Raw genomic sequence first — 20352 nt, forward strand, 5'->3', positions numbered from 1 at the left:
TATTCATAATATTGAAACCAAAAGATGTAAAGTTAATAATGATAGTGCAACTTATTTATGGCACTGCCGTTTAGGTCATATTGGTGTAAAGCGCATGAAGAAACTCCATGCTGATGGGATTTTGGAATCACTTGATTATGAATCACTTGATGCTTGCGAACCATGCCTTATGGGCAAGATGACTAAAACGCCGTTCTCCGGAACAATGAAGCAAGCAACAGATTTGTTGGAAATCATACATACCGATGTATGTGGTCCGATGAAAGGCTTACAGCAGGTATCATTATTTTCTGACCTTCACAAGATGATTTGAGCAGATATGGGGATATCTACTTGATGAAACATAAGTCTGAAATAATTGAAAGGTTCAAAGAATTTCAGAGTGAAGTGGAAAAATCATCGTAACAAGAAAAATAAAGTTTCTGCGATCTGATCACGGAGACGAATATTTGAGTTACGAGTTTGGTCTTCAATTAAAACAATGTGGAATAGTTTCATAGCTCACGCCACCTGGAACACCACAATGTTATGGTGTGTCCGAACGTCGTAACCGCGCTTTATTGGATATGGTGCGATCTATGATGTCTCTTATTGATTTACCATTGTCGTTTTGGGGTTATGCATTAGAGACAGCTGCATTCACGTTTAAAAGGGCACCATCTAAATCCGTTGAGACGACACTATATGAACTGTGGTTTAGCAAGAAACCCAAGTTGTCGTTTCTTAAAGTTTGGGGCTGCGATGCTTATGTGGAAAAGTTTCATCCTGATAAGCTCGAACCCAAATCGGAGAAGTGCGTCTTCATAGAATACCCAAAGGAAATTGTTGGGTACACCTTCTATCACAGATCCGGAGGCAAGATATTCGTTGCTAAAAATGGATCCTTTCTGGAGAAGGAGTTTCTCTCGAAAGAAGTGAGTGGGAGGAAAGTAGAACTTGATGAGGTAACTGTACCTGCTCCCTTATTGGAAAGTAGTTCATCACAGAAATCAGTTCCTGTGACAAATACACCAATTAGTGAGGAAGCTAATGATATTGATCATAAAACTTCAGATCAAGTTACTACAGAACCTCGTATATCTTCCAGAGTAAGATCTGCACCAGAGTGGTGTAGTAATCATGTTCTGGAAGTCATGTTACTAGACCATGATGAACCTACGAACTATGAGGAAGCGATGATGAGCCCAGATTCCGCGAGATGGCTTGAGGCCATAAAATCTGAGATATGATCCATGTATGACAACAAAGTATGGACTTTGATTGACTTGCTCGATGATCAGCAAAGCCATGTTAAATAAATGGATCTTCAAGAGGAAGACGGACACTGATAGTAGTGTTACTATCTACCAAGCTCGACTTGTTGCAAAAGTTTTTCAACAAGTTCAAGGTGTTGAATACGATGAGGTTTTCTCACTCGTATCGATGCTTAAGTCTATCTGAATCATGTTAGCAATTGCCACATTTTATGAAATCTGGCAAATGGATGTCAAAACTGCATTCCTTAATGGATTTATTAAAGAAGAGTTGTATATGATGCAACCAGAAGGTTTTGTCAATCCTAAAGGTGCTAACAAAATGTGCAAGCTCCAGCGATCCATCTATGGACTGGTGCAAGCATCTCGGAGTTGGAATATACGCTTTGATAAGTTGATCAAAGCATATAGTTTTATATGGACTTACGATGAAGCCTGTATTTACAATAAAGTGAGTGGGAGCACTACAGCCTTTCTGATTAGTATATGTGAGTGACATATTGTTGATCAGAAATGATGTAGAATTTTTCTGCAAAGCATAAAGGAGTGTTTTTAAAGGAGTTCTTTAAAAAGAAAAGACCTCAGTAAAAAGCTACTTATATATTGAGCATCAAGATCTATTGAGATAGATCAAGACGCTTGATAAGATTTTCAATGAGTACATACCTTGGCAAGTTTTTGAAATAGTTCAAAATGGAACAGTTAAAGAAAGAGTTCTTGCCTGTGTTGCAAAGGTATGAAATTGAGTAAGACTCAAATCCCGACCACAGCAGAAAATAGAAAGAGAATGAAAAGTCATTCCCTATGCCTCAGTCATAGGTTCTATAAAGTATGCTATGCTTTGTACCAGACCTATTGTATACCTTGCTCTGTATTTGGCAAGGGAGTACAATAGTGATCTAGGAGTAGATCACTGGACATTGGTCAAGAATATCCTTAGTAAGGACTAAGGAGATGTTTCTCGATTATGGAGGTGATAAAAGAGTTTGTTGTAAAAGTTACATCAGTGCAAATTTTTACACTGATCCAGATGACTCTAAGTCTCAATCTGGATACATATTGAAAGTGGGAGCGATTAGCTAGAGTAGCTCCGTACAGAGCATTGTAGACATAGAATATTTGCAAAATACATACGGCTCTGAATGTAACAGACCCGTTAACTAAGCTTCTCTCACGAGCAAAACATGATCACACCTTAGTACTCTTTGGATGTTAATCACATAGAGATGTGAACTAGATTATTGACTCTAGTAAACCCTTTGGGTGTTGGTCACATGATGATGTGAACTATGGGTGTTAATCATATACAGATATGAATATTGGTGTTAAATCACATGACGATGTGAACTAGATTATTGACTCTAGTGCAAGTGGGAGACTGAAGGAAATATGACCTAGAGGCAATAATAAAGTTATTATTTATTTCCTTATAATCATGATAAATGTTTATTATTCATGCTAGAATTGTATTTACCGGAAACATAATACATGTGTGAATACATAGACAAACAAAGTGTCACTAGTATGCCTCTACTTGACTAGCTCGTTAATCAAAGATGGTTATGTTTCCTAACCATGAACAATGAGTTGTTATTTGATTAACGAGGTCACATCATTAGTAGAATGATCTGATTGACATGACCCATTCCATTAGCTTAGCACCCGATCGTTTAGTATGTTGCTATTGCTTTCTTCATGACTTATACATGTTCCTATGACTATGAGATTATGCAACTCCCGTTTACCGGAGGAACACTTTGGGTACTACCAAACGTCACAACGTAACTGGGTGATTATAAAGGAGTACTACAGGTGTCTCCAATGGTCGATGTTGGGTTGGCGTATTTCGAGATTAGGATTTGTCACTCCGATTGTCGGAGAGGTATCTCTGGGCCCTCTCGGTAATACACATCACGTAAGCCTTGCAAGCATTACAACTAATATGTTAGTTGTGAGATGATGTATTACAGAACGAGTAAAGAGACTTGCCGGTAACGAGATTGAACTAGGTATTGGATACCGACGATCGAATCTCGGGCAAGTAACATACCGATGACAAAGGGAACAACGTATGTTGTTATGCGGTCTGACCGATAAAGATCTTCGTAGAATATGTAGGAGTCAATATGGGCATCCAGGTCCCACTATTGGTTATTGACCGGAGGCGTGTCTCGGTCATGTCTACATTGTTCTCGAACCCGTAGGGTCCGCACGCTTAAGGTTACGATGACAGTTATATTATGAGTTTATGAGTTTTGATGTACCAAAGGAGTTCGGAGTCCCGGATGAGATCGGGGACATGACGAGGAGTCTCGAAATGGTCGAGACGTAAAGATTCATATATTGGATGATATGGTTAGGCCAAGGGGTCAAGCCCATGAGGCTTTAGGTCGGTGCAAAAGGAGTTTTGCGGAGGCCAGGGGGCCAAACGCCGGAGACCCTGGCGTCTGGCCCTGGGCCAGACGCCGAGGCCCATGGCGTCTGGGCCAGACGCCAAGGATTGTGGCGTTTGGTCCTGGAGTCCGAGTGGGACTCTTGCCTTTCGGGCAAAACCGACTTTGAGGAGGCTTTTGCTCCAAGTTTCGACCCCGGGGCTCAACATATAAATAGAGGGGCAGGGCTAGCACCAAAGGTACAACAAGTTGATCCACGTGATCTATTCCTTAGCCGTGTGCGGTGCCCCCTGCCACCATATACCTCGTTAATACTGTAGCGGAGTTTAGGCGAAGCCCTGCTGCTGTAGTTCATCAAGATCGTCACCACGCCGTCGTGCTGACGGAACTCTTCCCCGACACTTTGCTGGATCGGAGTCCGAGGATCGTCATCGAGCTGAACGTGTGCTCGAACTCGGAGGTGCCGTAGTTTTGGTGCTTGATCGGTTGGATCGAGAAGACGTACGACTACTTCCTCTATGTCGTGTCATCGCTTCCGCAGTCGGTCTGCGTTGGGTACGTAGACAATACTCTCCCCTCGTTGCTATGCATCACATGATCTTGCGTGTGCGTAGGAAATTTTTTGAAATTACTATGAAACCCAACACCATCTATCTACAATCAACATAAACAAGCAAGATACTATCAGGTACTAAGTTCATGATAAGTTTAAGTTCAATTAATCAAATTACTTAAGAACTCCCACCTAGATAGACATCCCTCTAATCCTCTAAGTGATCACGTGATCCAAATCAACTAAACCATAACCGATCATCACGTGAGATGGAGTAGTTTTCAATGGTGAACATCGTTATGTTGATCATATCTACTATATGATTCACGCTCGACCTTTCGGTCTCCGTGTTCTGAGGCCATATCTGCATATGCTAGGCTCATCAAGTTTAACCTGAGTATTCTGCGTGTGCAAAACTGGCTTGCACCCATTGTAGATGGACATAGAGCTTATCACACCCGATCATCACGTGGTGTCTGGGCACGACGAACTTTGGCAACGGTGCATACTCAAGGAGAACACTTCTTGATAATTTAGTGAGAGATCATCTTATAATGCTACCGTCAATCAAAGAAAGATAAGATGCATAAAAGGATAAACATCACATGCAATCAATATAAGTGATATGATATGGCCATCATCATCTTGTGCTTGTGATCTCCATCTCCGAAGCACTGTCCTGATCACCATCGTCACCGGCGCGACACCTTGATCTCCATCGTAGCATTGTTGTCGTCTCGCCTATCTTATGCTTCCACGACTATCACTACCGTTTAGTAATAAAGTAAAGCATTACATCGCGATTGCATTCCATACAATAAAGCGACAACCATATGGCTCCTGCCAGTTGCCGATAACTCGGTTACAAAACATGATCATCTCATACAATAAAATTCAGCATCATGCCTTGACCATATCACATCACAACATGCCCTGCAAAAACAAGTTAGACGTCCTCTACTTTGTTGTTGCAAGTTTTACGTGGCTGCTACGGGCTTAAGCAAGAACCAATCTCACCTACACATCAAAACCACAACGATAGTTTGTCAAATAGACTCCGTTTTAACCTTCGCAAGGACCGGGCATAGCCATACTTGGTTCAACTAAAGTTGGAGAGACAGTCGCCCGCAAGCCACCTGTGTGTGAAGCACGTCGGGGGAACCGGTCTCGCGTAAGCGTACGCGTAATGTTGGTCCGGGTCGTCTCGTCCAACAATGCCGCCGAACCAAAGTATGACATGCTGGTAGGCAGTATGACTTATATCGCCCACAACTCACTTGTGTTCTACTCGTGCATGTAACATCAACATAAATAACCTAGGCTCGGATGCCACTGTTGGGTTTCGTAGTAATTTCAAAAATTTTCCTACGCACACGTAAGATCATGTGATGCATAGCAACGAGAGGGGAGAGTGTTGTCTATGTACCCACGCAGACCGACTGCGGAAGCGTTGACGCAACATAGAGGAAGTAGTCGTACGTCTTCAAGATCCAACCGATCAAGCACCGAAACTACGTCACCTCCGAGTTCGAGCACACGTTCAGCTCGATGACGATCCCCGGACTCCGATCCAGCAAAGTGTCGGGGAAGAGTTCCGTCAGCACGACGGCGTGGTGACGATCTTGATGCACTACAGCAGCAGGGCTTTGCCCAAACTCCGCTACAGTATTATCGAGGAATATGGTGGCTGGGGGCACCGCACACGGCTAAGGAATAGATCACGTGGATCAACTTGTGTGTTTCTGGGGTGCCTCTGCCTCAGTATATAAAGGATCCAAGGGGGAGGGGGCGCCGGCCAGGAGGAGGGCGCAGGAGGAGTCCTACTCCTTCCGGGAGTAGGACTCCCCCCAATCCTAGTTGGACTAGGATTCCCCGAGGGGGAAAGAGAGAGAGGGGGGCCGGCCACCTCTCCTAGTCCTAATAGGACTAGGGGAGGGGGGAGGCGCGCGGCCACCTTGGGCTGCCCCTTTCTCCTTTCCACTAAGGCCCATGAAGGCCCATATGGCTCCCGGGGGGGGGGGGGTTCCGGTAACCTCCCGGTACTCCGGTAAAATCCCGATTTCACCCAGAACACTTCCGATATCCAAACATAGGCTTCCAATATATCAATCTTTATGTATCGACCATTTCGAGACTCCTCGTCATGTCCGTGATCACATCCGGGACTCCGAACAACCTTCGGTACATCAAAATGCATAAACTCATAATATAACTGTCATCGTAACCTTAAGCGTGCGGACCCTACGGGTTCGAGAATAATGTAGACATGACCGAGACACGTCTCCGGTCAATAACCAATAGCGGGACCTGGATGCCCATATTGGCTCCTACATATTCTACGAAGATCTTTATCGGTCAGACCGCATAACAACATACGTTGTTCCCTTTGTCATCGGTATGTTACTTGCCCGAGATTCGATCGTCGGTATCCAATACCTAGCTCAATCTCGTTACCAGCAAGTCTCTTTACTCGTTTCGTAATACATCATCTCACAACTAACATATTAGTTGTAATGCTTGCAAGGCTTATGTGATGTGCATTACCGAGAGGGCCCGGAGATACCTCTCCGACAATCGGAGTGACAAATCCTAATCTCGAAATCCGCCAACCCAACATCTACCATTGGAGACACCTGTAGAGCTCCTTTATAATCACCCATTTACGTTGTGACGTTTGGTAGCACACAAAGTGTTCCTCCGGTAAACGGGAGTTGCATAATCTCATAGTCATAGGAACATGTATAAGTCATGAAGAAAAGCAATAGCAACATACTAAACGATCGGGTGCTAAGCTAATGGAATGGGTCATGTCAATTAGATCATTCAACTAATGATGTGACCTCGTTAATCAAATAACAACACTTTGTTCATGGTCAGGAAACATAACCATCTTTGATTAACGAGCTAGTCAAGTAGAGGCATACTAGTGACACTAAGTTTGTCTATGTATTCACACATGTATTATGTTTCCGGTTAATACAATTCTAGCATGAATAATAAACATTTATCATGATATAAGGAAATAAATAATAACTCTATTATTGCCTCTAGGGCATATTTCCTTCACACATATGGTGAACCGTTATGTGATGAAGTCGGAGCATGATTTATTTTTTGATTGCCTTCCTTATGAGTGGCGGTCGGGGACGAGCGATGGTATTTTCCTACCAATCTATCCCCCTAGGAGCACGCGCGTAATACTTTGCTTTGATAACTTGTAGATTTTTGCAATAAGTATATGAGTTCTTTATGACTAATGTTGACTCCATGGATTATACGCACTCTCACGCTTCCACCTTTGCTAGCCTCTCTAATACCGCGCACCTTTCGTCGGTATCATACACCCACCATATACCTTCCTCAAAAACAGCCACCATACCTACCTATTATGGCATTTCCATAGCCATTCTGAGATATATTGTCATGCAACTTTCTACCGTTCCGTTTATTATGACACACTCCATTATTGTCATATTGCTTAGCATGATCATGTAGTCGACATCGTATTTGTGGCAAAGCCACCATTCATAATTCTTTCATACATGTCACTCATGAGTCATTGCATATCCCGGTACACCGCCGGAGGCATTCATATAGAGTCATATTTTGTTCTAAGTATCGAGTTGTAATTGTTGAGTTGTAAGAAAAATAAAAGTGTGTTGATCATCACTATTAGAGCATTGTCCCAGTGAGGAAAGGATGATGGAGACTATAATTCCCCCACAAGTCGGGATGAGACTCCGGACGAAAAAAAAGAGAAAGAAAAGAGGCCAAAAAAAGAGAAAAGGCCCAAATAAAAAAATGAGAGAAAAAGAGAGAAGGGACAATGTTACTATCCTTTTACCACACTTGTGCTTCAAAGTAGCACCATGATCTTCATAGTAGAGAGTCTCTCATGTTATCACTTTCATATACTAGTGGGAATTTTTCATTATAGAACTTGGCTTGTATATTCCAATGACGGGCTTCCTCAAAATGCCCTAGGTCTTCATGAGCAAGCAAGTTGGATGCACACCCACTTAGTTTCTTTTTGAGCTTTCACATACTTATAGCTCTAGTGCATCTGTTGCATGGCAATCCCTACTCACTCACATTGATATCTATTGATGGGCATCTCCATAGCCCGTTGATACGCCTAGTTGATGTGAGACTATCTTCTCCCTTTTTGTCTTCTCCATAACCACCACTCTATTCCACCTATAGTGCTATATCCATGGCTCATGCTCATGTATTGCGTGAAGATTGAAAAAGTTTTGAGAATGTCAAAAGTATGAAACAATTGCTTGGCTTGTCATCGGGGTTGTGCATGATTTAAATATTTTGTGTGGTGAAGATAGAGCATAGCCAGACTATATGATTTTGTAGGGATAACTTTCTTTAGCCATGTTATTTTGAGAAGACATAATTGCTTAGTTAGTATGCTTGAAGTATTATTATTTTTATGTCAATATAAACTTTTGTCTTGAATCTTTCGGATCTGAATATTTATACCACAATTAAGAAGAATTACATTAAAATTATGCCAAGTAGCACTCCGCATCAAAAATTCTGTTTTTATCATTTACCTACTCGAGGACGAGCAGGAATTAAGCTTGGGGATGCTTGATACGTCTCCAACGTATCTATAATTTTTTATTGCTCCATGCTATATTATCTACTGTTTTGGACATTATTGGGCTTTATTATACACTTTTATATTATTTTTGGACTAACCTATTAACCGGAGGCCCAGCCCAAAATTGTTGTTTTTTGCCTGTTTTAGGGCTTCGAAGAGAAGGAATATCAAACGGAGTCCAAACGGAATGAAACCTTCGGGAACATGATTTTCTCAACGAACAAGACCTGGGAGACTTGGAACCTACGTCAAGAAAGGAAAGAGGAGGCCACGAGGTAGGGGGGCGCGCCCATCCCCACCAGGCGCGCCCTCCACCCTCATGGGCCCCCTGTTGCTCCACTGCCATACTCCTTCCTCCTATATATACCTACGTACCCCCAAACGATCAGATACGGAGCCAAAAACCTAATTCCACTACCGCAACTTTCTGTATCCACGAGATCCCATCTTGGGGCCTGTTCCGGAGCTCCGCCGGAGGGGGCATCGATTATGGAGGGCTTCTACATCAACACCATAGCCTCTCCGATGAAGTGTGAGTAGTTTAGCTCAGACCTACGGGTCCATAGTTAGTAGCTAGATGGCTTCTTCTCTCTTTTTGGATCTCAATACAATGTTCTCCCCCTCTCTTGTGGAGAACTATTCGATGTAATCTTCTTTTTGCGGTGTGTTTGTTGAGACCGATGAATTGTGGGTTTATGATCAAGTCTATCTATGAATAATATTTGAATCTTCTCTGAATTCTTTTATGTATGATTGGTTATCTTTGCAAGTCTCTTCGAATTATCAGTTTGGTTTGGCCTACTAGATTGATCTTTCTTGCAATGGGAGAAGTGCTTAGCTTTGGGTTCAATCTTGCGGTGTCCTTTCCCAGTGACAGTAGGGGCAGCAAGGCACGTATTGTATTGTTGTCATCGAGGATAACAAGATGAGGTTTTCTTCATATTGCATGAGTCTATCCCTCTACATCATGTCATCTTGCTTAAGGCATTACTCTGTTTTTAACTTAATACTCTAGATGCATGCTGGATAGCGGTCAATGAGTGGAGTAATAGTAGTAGATGCAGGCAGGAGTCGGTCTACTTGTCTCGGACGTGATGCCTATATACATGATCATACCTAGATATTCTCATAACTATGCTCAATTCTATCAATTGCTCAACAGTAATTTGTTCACCCACCATAGAATACTTATGCTCTCGAGAGAAGCCACTAGTGAAACCTATGGCCCCCGGGTCTATCTTCATCATATTAATCTCCTACTACTTAGTTATTTCCTTTGCTATTTACTTTGCATTTATTTTACTTTGCATCTTTATCATAAAAGTACCAAAAATATTATCTTATCATATCTATCAGATCTCACTCTCGTAAGTGGCCTTATAGGGATTGACAACCCCTATTTGCGTTGGCTACGAGGATTTATTTGTTTTGTGCAGGTACGAGGGACTTGCGCGTAGCCTCCTACTGGATTGATACCTTGGTTTTCAAAAACTGAGGGAAATACTTACGCTACTTTACTGCATCATCCCTTCCTCTTCGGGGAAAACCAACGCAGTGCTCAAGAGGTAGCATTCCCCATCATCTTCTGCTATATGAAGCCATTTGCCCTAGAAAAATAAATAAGAAGAAGACTTTCGGGACGAAGCGCCGCCGTCTCGAGGCGGAACCTGGGAAGGAGCACTTTTGCTCTTCAGGGGGAAATCGAAGCCATTGACATCACCAACGATCCTCTCATCATGGGAGGACTAATCTTCATCAACATCTTCATCAGAACCATCTCATCTTAAACCCTAGTTCATCTCTTGTATTCAATCTTTGTCGCAAAACCTCAGACTGGTACATGTGGGTTGGTAGTAGTGTTGCTTACATCTTATAGTTGATGCTAGTTGGTTATTTGGTGGAAGATTATATGCTCAGATCCTCAAGCATATTCAATACACCTCTGATCTTGAACATGAATATGATTTGTTAGTAGTTACTTTTGTTCTTGAGGACATGGGAGAAGTCTGGTTATAAGTAATCACGTGATGTTGGTATTTGTTCGATATTTTGATGATATGTATGTTGTTGTTTCCTTTAGCGGTGTCATGTGAACATCAACTACATGAAACTTCACCATACTTGGGCCTAAGGAAGACATTGTGGAGTAATAAGTAAATGATGGGTTGTTAGAGTGACAAAAGTTTAAACCCTAATTTATGCGTTATTCTATAAGCGGTTGATTTGGACCCATGTTTCATGTTATGGTTAGATTTATCTGTATTCTTCTTTCGTAGTTGTGGATGCTTGCGAGATGGGGTAATCATAAGAGAGTTTCTTGTTCAAGTAAGAATAACACCCTAGCACCGGTTCACCCACATATCAAATTATTAAAGTAGCGAACGCGAATCAACTAAACATGATGAAAGTGAATAGACGATAATTTCCATATGTCCTCGCGAACACTTTGCTTTATATAAGAGGACTTTCAGGCTTATCCTTTGCCATAAAAATGATTGATCCACCTTGTTGCACCTTTGTTATTATTGATACTTGTTACTTGTTCTGAATTATCTTGCTACAAAACTATCTATCACCGCTACTTTCAGTACTTGCAGAGAATACCTTGCTGAAAACCGCTTATCATTTTCTTCCGCTCCTTGTTGGGTTCGACACTGTTACTTATCGAAAGGACTACAATTAATCTCTTATACTTGTGGGTCATCACCTGCCGCCACCTTCATGAGAGCTGACGCGGGTTTCACCGGTCCCGATGGCAACGAGGTGGTGCGGGAAGGAGGTGGACGAGGCAGCAGTGGGATCTAGAGTTCCCTCGTCGTTGCCGGTGTGGGCTACACGGGGGGCGAGGGAACTGGATTCTTTTTGTTCCTGTGCTTGTAAGTGATCTGACGGAATTGCCTAATGGAGCTCGAGCTCCTGTAGCCCTTTATTTGAAAACTTCAAAATTTAAAATTTGGAGTTTCATTTCTTTTTTGAAAAAAAATACACATATACATATGGATGCATACTTTTATGCGAGCTACACAAAGATGATAAGATCACACGTGGCCTCATATTTTGAAACAAGTTCACACATATTTGTGATACCATGTAAACATCTGCAAACCTTTACGAGATACTCCTATATATTTTGTTGTCCTGTGAAGTAGAAGAAGATAGTTGGCACGCCTACACTAGCCATTCATCACTTGCCTTCTCGCACGATACGAACATGCAGATACTTCTTCCACCAAGAACTCAGTTCGAAAAAGAAAATCTTCATGTTGTGAGTTCGGGTGCCAAATGAAATCAAAAGTTCTGTCAGAATAGATATCACACGTTCTTGGCGAACTAAATTATACTCCAAATTAATATGAACATTACTCGCAAAAAAAAAAAACATGATGGATTCATGGTCAGACTACGAAGATCTGGGTCAACCATTCCTAAACTAGCATTGCCACCGACCCAAAGCGAGTAGCACCACTACCATGTTACTCCACCTACATGCGTGTGGGCCTGGTGGCATTACTGTATTAATATTTTTCGGCACGGGTGCTATTTTTAGCAGTATTTTCGGTACTTTTAGGTATCTGTCTCTCACTTCTCCTTGCATCTACTCTGTAGCTTTGGGGTAAATAATTTGGCCACATGTCGCATGCACTTGATCACCAAAGCATCGTAAAAAACACTACCCATGACGCGTTCGTGGCTATATATTTCTAGGCGTCGTACGCCTCAACTCTCGCAGACAGTACGCAGCCCTCTGCATGCATGCACATCTATCTCCAAGTCCCAACACACACAAACACACAGCACTACACGATCGAGCATGGCCGGAGCTAATCCTCCTAAGGTCGGCGAGCTGTTGCACCACACGCCGCGCAGCTCGACGGCCGCGGTCGACAAGGCAATGTCCTCGCCCTCCAGTTCATACGCGCGGCACCACGCCGTCAAGGAGCGCGTGGCGCGGTGGCGGCGCGCGCTCGCCGGGCGGTTCTGGCCGCGCGTCGGCTCGCTGCTCGTCCACGTCGCCTAATTCCTCGCCGTCTCCTGGCTCGGGTACCTCCTCCTCGCGCAGCTCAGGTTCCGCGCCGGCGGCGACGGCACGAGGCGGCCCCGCGGCATCGACCTGTTCTTCACCGCCGTCTCGGCCGCGACGGTGTCCAGCATGTCCACCGTCGAGATGGAGGTGTTCTCCAACGGGCAGCTCCTCGTCTTGACCGTCCTCATGCTCGTCGGCGGCGAGGTGTTTCTATCCCTCGTAAGCCTCGCGTCCAAGTGGTCCAAGCTGAGGAAGCAGGCTGCACACAAATCCCGGCGCGTGGAGATCCACCACGTCGCCGAGCTTGAGATGCCGCCGGCCGCCGCCGCTGACATCGATAACCCAACGTCGTCTACCGCCGATGATGTGACGAGCAAGTCGTTGGAGCACGCACCTGACACGAGGCTGCGGCGCGACGCGGTGCGGTCGCTGTTCTTCGTCGTCCTCGCCATCTTCCTTGTGGTGCACGTCCTCGGCGCCGGGGCCATCGCGGCGTACATCCTGCACGCGTCGCCGGCGGCGAGGCGGACGCTGCGGGACAAGGCCCTGAACGTGTGGACCTTCGCCGTGTTCACGACGGTGTCCACGTTCTCGAACTGCGGGTTCATGCCGACGAACGAGAACATGGCAGTGTTCCAGCGGGACACCGGGCTGCAGCTGCTGCTCGTGTCGCAGGTGCTGGTCGGGAACACGCTGTTCGCGCCGCCGCCGCGGCGACCAGGCGCGTGGAGCTCAAGGAGACTTTGAAGCAGGGCAGGGAGCTGACGGGGTACTCCCACCTGCTCCCGGCGCGGCGGTGCGGGATGCTGGCGGCGACGGTGGCCGGGTTCCTCGCCGTGCAGGTGGCGATGCTGTGCGGCATGGAGTGGAGCGGGGCGCTGCGGGGGATGAGCGCGTGGGAGAAGGTGTCGAACGCGGTGTTCCTGGCGGTGAACTCCCGCCACGCCGGCGAGTCGACCCTCGACATCTCCACCCTCGCGCCGGCCATCCTCGTGCTCTTCGTGCTCATGATGTGAGTCCTGCTCGATCTCTCTCTCTTTCTCCAGCTGCGGGTCGATGCTTACGAGAATGCTGTTAAACTAACCTGGTAAATGGTATACGTAGTTTGTTTTCTTCCCATAACACTGAGTTCCCTACGTTGAACGCCAACAAGAATCTAGAACGTGGCACTAAGATTTTATTTTTCCCGTGCTTCTCAACTAAATGTCATCTCAGATTGCCTAAAATTTCATGTCACGTTCCGAAGCTTTTGATGAGAAAAAAAAACACCTAATCATGCTCTTTCGCAGAGAAAAAAAAACACACACCTAATCATGCTCATCTCATAGTCAACCTACTTGACCATCTTTGTCATTGCTATCTGTGCTCTCTTTTTTTTTTTGCGAATACTTGCTATCGGTGCTCAACTTTAAGCCTAGCAGAGATTTTTAACAATTTCATGCCAAAGGTAAATGTAATTATAGGCTAAGCTTACACTGCCCCCCATTTAATAAACAAGTGGCATTTTGAATATATAGTTATATACATAGTAAAACTTTGAACATTTCGACTTATGGTACCATTTTATTAAAAACTTGGAGATCATATATACATTTTTCCCTGGAAATATTCGAGATTTTGGTTTTTGGAATGGAGAATATTGTTATTTGGTTGGGGCAATATTATAGATATCTACCTTAAGTCAAATATCTTAAGTTTGACCAAGTCTATAGAAAAATATACTAAGATGTGCCACACCAAATTAATTTCATTTGATTTACCACAATATATATTTTCCCGTGGTATTTTTTCATACTAGAATAAACTAATTGAAGGAAGTGCTAGTATCCAAAGCCATGGGTATTGCTGCAAGACTTGCAATCATTCTTCAAGAAACTCAAATTGTATGTTAATTTTTTTTATTTTTGCGAATAAATCTGTATGTTAGGGGGAGAGTATAAATGTATAATGATCGATGAGACTAGTAAATCTGCATAATTTGTCTTGCTCATCAAGTGTCATACCCTGGCCATCGCTGAATACTCCGTACCAAGTACTCCATGGGGATGTAGAATTCACGTTAACTATGCATTAGTACTACCTCCGTCCAGTTTTATTGGTCACCTTCATATTTTAGGCCAGACTTTGACCATGTATAGACTATTAAAATATAAAGTATATGCTATAAAAATATATACTGTTGGATTTGTATTTGAAAGAGCTTTCCAATAATATATATTTTTATGACATATGATTTACATTTTGTTAGTTAAAATTTTAGGTTAAATTTTAGCCCAAAATAAGAAAGGGCCTACCGTCTAATAAACCCGGACGGAGAGAGTATTTATTAATAAGTGCTCCAGGTGCCCTTTTGTCCATAATGCTAGCCCTTAACTAATGAAACTAGGAAATGGCGTTCAATAATAATTGAACGAAGCGGCTGAGGAATTTTCTCTCCCCGCGGAACGGACAGGCCCAAAGTATTCGAGCTCACGCGCAGCTGTGACCGCACCTTGGCCAGGAAGAAGAGGCAAGAAAAACACGAGGAAATTACCGCCAAATTAAGCACCCAAAACCAAAATCCTGGACCAGCTACCCATCGGTTCATGCGGAGCCACGAAATTGCGTGTTCCATGGTCCATTCTACGAATTGCCAACCACGATCGAGCATCGATCGCCGCAGGTTCATGATCGGAATGCCGATCGACGGGTTGATCGGATCGGAACTGTTCTCTAGATTCGGATTCCATGCATATATGAAGATACGATAGTGTCAGTGCAGTGGTCCATGAGAAACTGAGACCATATGTAGGCTGCGAGAGAATCAGAACCTGCATATGTGCCGCGCCGTTGAATTCCTGAGAATATTGCCGGTCACCAGAATGTCCTTGCAGCACGTCATCCTGAGAATCGACACTATCCGTCTCAGTTTTCTCACGTTCTGCTTGCTTCCTCTTGCTTCAGGTATCTGCCTTCATACACCACGTGGTTTCCATTTGCGGGGAGCTCCGGCACAACGGATCACGCCGAGGAGACACAGGGTATCAGGCTGATCAAGAGCACGGCCTTGTCGCAGCTCTCCTACCTCACCATCTTCGTCATCGCCATCTGCGTCACCGAGAGGGAGAAGCTCAAGGAAGACCCCCTCAACTTCAACCTGCTCAGCATCGTCGTCGAAGTTGTCAGCGCTTATGGAAATGTGGGATCTCCATGGGCTACAGTTGCAGCAGGCAGATCAGCCCGGACCAGCTGTGCACCGACAGGTGGACCGGCTTCGTCGGGAGGTGGAGCGATTCTGGCAAGCTCGTCCTCATTCTCGTGATGCTCTTCGGGAGGCTCAAGAAGTTCAGCATGAAAGGAGGCAGAGCCTGGAAGCTTAGCTAGATGCAGCGCCTACTTCTCTCTTCTTGGTGAATGGTTTCCTCTTCTTCTTTTTCTTGCCTTCCACCTTTCTGTAGTCATATATAGGTGTAGAAATTTACCTGCAAGTGCTGCGAGTTTCAGATTAGGTGAATCAAATTTAAATCATTAAGGATCAAGGCAGGTTAATTAACCTGATTCTCCTCACACACAGAGATGGTTTGCTAGTCATTTCTTACAACAACCTGCTGCATGCCACAGATCTGAAAGTATAAGCATATGTTAGTGTGTACAGGGAAATTCCAATCAAGTGGTGGTCAGGTCATGTTCTGTGACAAGAAAGGTACCTGAGGCCACCATAATTCTTCATGGAAAAGCACTATAACACTATCTTATCGCAGCCTCACTAGCCACACACTTTTCTCAGGGATAAAAAGAAGTAGCACGCCTGCGCAATTAGATTGTGCGACACTGAAAGAACATAACAGAAAAAGGTTGCTTAGATTGTCGATTGTCCGACAACATAAGTTCCACTACACTTGTGTGTCTGCATTTCTTCACAGAACAGGGGATGTGATACGTTATATAGTAGCGAAGATACATAGCTGAGTCTAGTGGAGCTTGATGCATAAAACTATTGTGCCAAAAAAAGGATACAAAAACCGATGTTCTAGTAAAAATGTCCAACAAATATCAGCCCAAAAAACCCAGCAGTCACTAAGAATTTAAACAAAACAATGCAAATGCTGGAACCCAACTTCACGACCAGTCATCTATTTCAACTAATGCAGTCTTGTATCGTGCGGCGCTTTCTGCCAGATAGAATAAGTGAATAACTAAATACATAAATTCACCCCCACCTGCACTGATAATTGAAAATATAACCAAGAGAATGCAAATATTCTTGGGTTTCTCCCACGGAACGATCACATAAAAAAACTCATGAACGAACATCCCCACCTGCACGAATAGTTGAGTGCTTTTTTCTTTACTTTTTCTCCACTCATTTTCACGTTACAATCTCAAACTCACAACCTGTATATGCATAAGCAAACCTAACTAGTAAACCTACTCAGACTGAACTTCCAACCGCACTCAACTAGGACTACAAGTGTTTTTTTTTTAAACGAAGGCAAAAGTTTTGCCTCATCGATTAATTAAGAAGAAAAAAAGAATTGCCAGTTAATTCACGGGAAACCGGGCGAAAACCAATAAAACAGACCACAGACGAACAATTCACCAACACAACCACCACGCAAAGTGATCCCGACACAAGATATCGGGTACCCCAAACCACAACGACAACCTAATCCAAGAGGACGGGCCGAGAGACCGAAGACCAAGCAGCTACATACGTCTTCCCTATGGCACCACTCTTCTTGCCTTTGCCCACCTTCTTGCATTTGCTCCTTATTGTTGTCCCCGTCAGAAGGCAAGCAATACTAGGACTACAAGTGTAGCACAGACAAATAAATCTTCATGGAAAAGCATTATGTTGCTACCTTAGAGATAAGAAGTAACACGCATGTGCAACTAGATTGTGTCTGTTGACCGTTGTAATAAAAGGAAGGGAAAGGAGGATAAGGGAAGTTCCACTACACTTGTGTGCGCTTGAACATTTCTTCACACAGCAGGGGATACGTTATATAATAATCAAGATAAATGTCTGAAGCTAGTGGAGTCTGATACATGAAGTTGAGTTATAGTAAAAATGTCCAACCAAAATCATCCCAGAAATCCCAGCCCACACTAGTAACTAAACATTAATTAAGATAACGCAAATGTCGCAACCCAACTCCACAACCGGTCATTTATTTCAACTACTGCAGTCTTGTCTTGTCTGATGCTTTCTGCTAGATGGACTGACTACATCGATTTATCCCAACCTCCGGTCCTGCACTTACAACTGCAAATATAATCAAGAGAATGCAAATTTTGCAACCCAGCTTCAGAATCGGCATTTGTTCCAATCATTGCAGCCGTGTCTCTTCTGTGGAGCGTTATAGAAGATTGTAGACACAATTTTGCAGTAGTAAATTTATAGGGTGGTAAATTTCAGCTTCACAGTACACTAATGAATAATCCTAGAAAAAGTAGGACACATTTTTGGTCTAAACCAGAATAATGCAACTGTTACTTTGCAGGATCAAATGAAATTAATAACTGAAAGTGAGAACAGTGTAAATTATTGACATATAATAACTGAAAAAATTAACCTGGAGTATTAGGTGTCTTTGTGAAGATAAAGTGCTATATGAAATCAACAATATCCTCAGATGCAAAAACTGATGAATGAAGGATGATAATTGCGGAAAATTCCTTCAACCAGGACATAAAGTGGTTGGGAATTTCCATAACAGCGGCACATGCAAATCCATGAGTCAATTATACCTGGAACCGGGCCCTTATAGACAATGCTTGCAGGGGAGAATATTTGTCTTACTCCACTCTTACAGATTGAGCTCCAGAACTTGATCGTGTTGAGAAATGCATGCAAGGGAGAGTACTTAACCCAGAAGACACCATGAGAACAGTTTCCAGTTGCCAAGCCCAACATTTTTATGTCTGAACAAAAATGCTCACAAACTTCAGTGCATCAATTCAGTTCAGCTCTGGTTACTTGTTTCTGGTAAGCAGTCCTTTGATAATCCAGCTAATTTAATTCATGTGCTGCTGATTAACCTAACTCCAAGGAACTTGGATATGACATTCACCTCTGTGTCCAAAGTGACAGTGTCAAGCATGGCAACACTTGAGATGGAGGACTTCTCTGGCCAGCAGCTCTGGGTTTTGATGATACTGATGTTACTGGGAGGAGAAGTGTGCACTTCAATGTTAGGGCTGCACATTGAAAATGCTTGGGGCAACACTGAGGACACCCTCCAGAAATTGGTAGCCTCACTGCTCCAGAGTGCCAGTTCAAGAGATGCCCGTGAAACTGTTATCGACATCCCGACCCCTTTTCCACCAATTTTGGTGATATTTGCACTTGTCAGGTAAGTAATCCCCCCAACACCTATTCATGGTGAACCTAAGTTGGATAGCATGCTTAGATTAGCTCTTACTGAAAGCATATTACCTGGAGCATTGTCATAAATTTAGAACTATGGATGTTTGAACATTAATTCTGCAGAGGCTAAATCGAGTGCGTCTTTTATTTATTACTCCCTCTGTCCCATAATATAAGAGCCAAAACGGCATAGATAGTTCAGTACAGTCTTTTTTTTTTCTTTTTTGCGGGATAGATAGTTCAGTTCAGTTCAGTCTTAAGTTGACAATAGCAATTGCTGATAAAATGGAGCAAAACTAGTAACCTTGAGTGAGCATCCATATAATGATATAAACTTTGCATCCTTCAGAGGCCGCAAGTGACTGGAATTGGAGACCTGCATAAGACGGATTCTGGATGCGTAAATCGGTTTAGTGCCAGCGCTGCGCGCGGGAGAAAAAGGAGAATGTATTAGAAACGCAAAATACCAGAAATGTCCGTTGCATTGGTGCTTGGTGGTAACTGGTAAGCTCGTCGCCTGGATAGCCCGTAGGCGGTAGACGGTGGTAGTATTTGCTACCCTAAGGAAGAGGAAGCCGTGGTCCGTGGATGGATCATGGACGGAATGGGATGCGAAGCAGAGGAGACAACGCCTTCGGCGAGGGAGACCGAGCTACCGCTCCGCGCCGCCGAGGTGCTTTCCGTTCCAGGGACATCGGGCTTCCGCAGTTTCGTCGCCGCCGGGATCCTCCACCTGGGGGAGCGAATTCCTCGCCATTTTTTTTTTTGAGAGAGAGAGTGGCACAAAACGGAGGGCCAACCATACTGTGTCTGGACCTGAGGAATGAGCCCATGGCCGTTCATACATGGGCCATCCGGATGTACTGAAGTGGGCTCGCACTTTACCGAAGAGCAGAAATGCAGAGCCCAGGGTTTGAGATGGGAGCTCTTAGGCCCTGTTTGTTGAGTTTCACGTACCAGATTCAGTGAAGCTGAATCTGAAATCTGAAATAAACTGTTATTTTGAATCAGTTTTACCAGTGAAGCCAGCTTTGTCATTGAAACTGAATCTGAAATCTAAAAAAACAGCTACTCCCCCCATTTCATAATGTAGTGCGCACACGCTTTTTGAGATTCAATTTTGATCATTAGACCAATAATACATAAATCATTTTACTAAAAAATT

At 43.7% G+C, this 20352-nt stretch overlaps 1 long non-coding RNA gene and 1 pseudogene across 1 annotated transcript; one reads left to right on the forward strand and one right to left on the reverse strand.

Annotated features, from left to right (window-relative positions):
• Positions 1-12578: 12578 nt before the first annotated feature.
• Positions 12579-16417, forward strand: LOC123190244 (probable cation transporter HKT7; annotated as a pseudogene).
• On the reverse strand, positions 16187-19945 carry LOC123190245 (uncharacterized). The gene is made up of 4 exons (XR_006496225.1): positions 19655-19945; positions 16525-19563; positions 16372-16440; positions 16187-16299 (listed from the first exon to the last, which is right to left on the reverse strand). It is a non-coding gene; the product is annotated as an uncharacterized lncRNA (long non-coding RNA).
• Positions 19946-20352: the final 407 nt, after the last annotated feature.

This window comes from Triticum aestivum, chromosome 2A, assembly GCF_018294505.1.
Source record: "Triticum aestivum cultivar Chinese Spring chromosome 2A, IWGSC CS RefSeq v2.1, whole genome shotgun sequence".
Lineage (NCBI taxonomy): Eukaryota > Viridiplantae > Streptophyta > Magnoliopsida > Poales > Poaceae > Triticum > Triticum aestivum.